The sequence below is a fragment of the Rattus norvegicus genome, chromosome 15 (assembly GCF_021556685.1).
Source record: "Rattus norvegicus strain SHRSP/BbbUtx chromosome 15, alternate assembly SHRSP_T2T, whole genome shotgun sequence".
Classification (NCBI taxonomy): Eukaryota; Metazoa; Chordata; class Mammalia; order Rodentia; family Muridae; genus Rattus; species Rattus norvegicus.
In genome coordinates, this window is record NC_141548.1 from 95,792,281 (window position 1) to 95,795,031 (window position 2,751).

The 2,751-nt window shown below is 37.5% G+C and overlaps 1 pseudogene; it reads right to left on the reverse strand.

Annotated features, from left to right (window-relative positions):
• Window positions 1-1,895: 1,895 nt before the first annotated feature.
• Sec61gl3 (SEC61 translocon subunit gamma like 3) lies at window positions 1,896-2,102 on the reverse strand (annotated as a pseudogene).
• Between the last annotated feature and the right edge of the window lie 649 nt (window positions 2,103-2,751).

Below are 2,751 nucleotides of genomic sequence, written 5' to 3' on the forward strand. Positions count from 1 at the left end.
TTTTTCTAATTACAAAGGAAATAAAATGACTTACTTCTTTCTTTCTTTCCTTCTTCCTTTCTTTCTTTTGTTCTTTCTTTCTTTCTTCCTTCCTTTATCTATGACACAAACTATAATTATCTGGCCTGTATTCGAGACTGTAAGGTGTTTTCTTTAATAATTATTGACATGGGATGATCCTGCCCACTGATGGTGGTACTATCCATGTGCAGTTGGTGATTGGACACTATAAGTAAGAGAACTGAGTAAGGCATGGTACAAGGCAATAAGTAATATGCATCTTTGGTTGTAAATTTAAGTGTCACTTTCATTTCCTCTGATGAAAAAATTAGGTGATAATATAGACCTCAGGCATTTCTCTTTGCCTACCTTTAGCCTAAGCCGTAACACTTCTAGCCTGTCTGCTAAACCAAACCAAGAACATTTCAGCCTCCCGAACTGACTGCTGAATAAACTCACCCTTTCTAGCTTTTACTGAATGCTAACTTGTTGGTTCAGCTCAGCTGTTCCGGCTCAAAGTGCCCCTCTCAAACTGACTGATTCAAATTAGCTTCTCCTGGCATCTAACTGAATTGCTCTGCTTGGTGAGACGGCTCTGCATTCCACTGAACTGCTCCGAATGCAAAGCACCGAAGTGCTTTGAACTGAACAGCTCTGCTGTGCACTGAACTCCTCCAAAATGAACTGTCTGAAAGATATTGCACGAAACCTCCTCTCTTATGCAGCCTCTCTCTCAGATTTGTTCTCTTGAGAGAGTGTATCCTATCTCTGACTCAATCTGTCAACTCTTTCTCTGATTAGCCACTCCATGTTGCTGGATGAAAATTCCTCTACAAGTGGTCCTTATTCCAAATGATGGCACGAGTTCCTTAATGGACTGTTTCCAAGGATATATAAGGTAGAGGAACTTCTTCATCGCAATCTTATTTTTCTTTTTTTTTTTTCTTTTTCTTTTTTTCGGAGCTGGGGACCGAACCCAGGGCCTTGCGGTTGCTAGGCAAGCGCTCTACCGCTGAGCTAAATCCCCAACCCAATTTTATTTTTCATCATGGCTCTGAGGTTCTTGGTTTGTGTTTGCTTTCTTTTTTGTTTGTTTGTTTGTTTGTTTGTTTGACTCTTAGAGCAATAAACATTTAACTTAGACAATGTGGTTCCCGTGACATTCCTGGGAAAAATTATTGAATTGGTTTGCCTGGTAAGACTGTTCTGCTTTCCATTGAACTGTACAGATTGACAAATACACTAGTGAGAAGATATGTACACATAGACACATGCGCGCGCGCACACACACACACACACACATACACAAAGAAGAAGAAGAAACTTAATTCACATAAATTTATGTTAGTCAGTAAATTATATTCAAAGTCAAATATATAAAATAGAATAGAATAGATAGATAAATAGATAGTTTCTTCAGTGTGCATGAGGAGTCCTTTACTAATAATTTTATCTTGCTTTACTTTTTAAGAATAGAACTAAGTTCATCACATAGAAAATACAACGTGTGTACTAGAGAGTCCCACCAAATACAATACTTGGTCTCTTTGAACACCTTTTATACAGATTATAAATTCCTAAAAAGGGATTATGACTATGTTATTCCAGTCAAACCTGAGTGTTGAAGCATGGAGTGAGTGCATGTTCGGCCTATGAGCATTAACAACTTCGACTAAAGCATGTGCCTAATTATATATACTAGGATTGTAAGGTCCTAATAATATACTAATAAAATATCTATTTTATATTTTGAAATTATTTTAATTTAGAAATAGGAAACGTCATAGGAAGGAGGAAAGAAACAAAAACACAAAGCAACAAAGCAACTAGGCAACTTTTTACTTCATGAGCTTGTCACCCCCTCACTGTTCACCAGTCCCATGATGAGAAAGGACTCAGCCACCCACAATAATTTTATTAATAGGGGTGTGGGTGAGTTTAACAAAGAAGCCAATGAACCCCATGATAGCGAGTCCAGTCGCTGTGGCCATGGCAATCTTCTGGAAATCTTTTCTATCAGGTTTGGTGCATCTTTTAACCAGGTGAATTGAGTCCTTTACAAACTGCCAACTTGGCTGGACAAACTGCATTACCTGATCCATGTTCATGGGATGGCAGTTTGCGAGGATAAAGACACGTAGTTTAGGAGAGAATTGAGCCCATAAAATATCTATTTTACATCTTATTCTTTCTTAAAATTGGTGTGGCGATTTCAGTATACGTGAGGGCATCTTTATTATTATGATATCCTTCTTTTTCTTGTGAAACCAGAAATGATTTCAAAACGGACGGCTGCATAGACGTTCGTTTTGAATTCTTTTGAATACAGATATATTGAAAATATTAGCCAGGTTATTGTATCAAATTTCTTCCTGTCTGAAAGAACTGCAGAGTCAAAAGTGGAAAAGAGGGTAAGGAAAAGGAGGTCCAGTGACAGCCCCATATTAACTTGAGACCCTAGGGAGTGGGGAGGTCTCATGGGGTAGGGATTTGGGGAGGACATCCTCTTGGAGAGGGGGTAGGAGATATGGGATGTGGAACAATCAGAAGGTAGACGAGGAGGGAATAAAGACTTGACTGGAAAATAAGGTTAAATAATTAGAAAAAGGGAAACAATATTACCCAAGTTATTATATCAATTTTTTCTTCCAATAATTTTAATATTGTAAATAAAGAATGCATACATTTAAATTGGTCTAACAGCTTAAATTTCCAAATAATATATCTAAAGTAACTTGATACTGTGTTGTG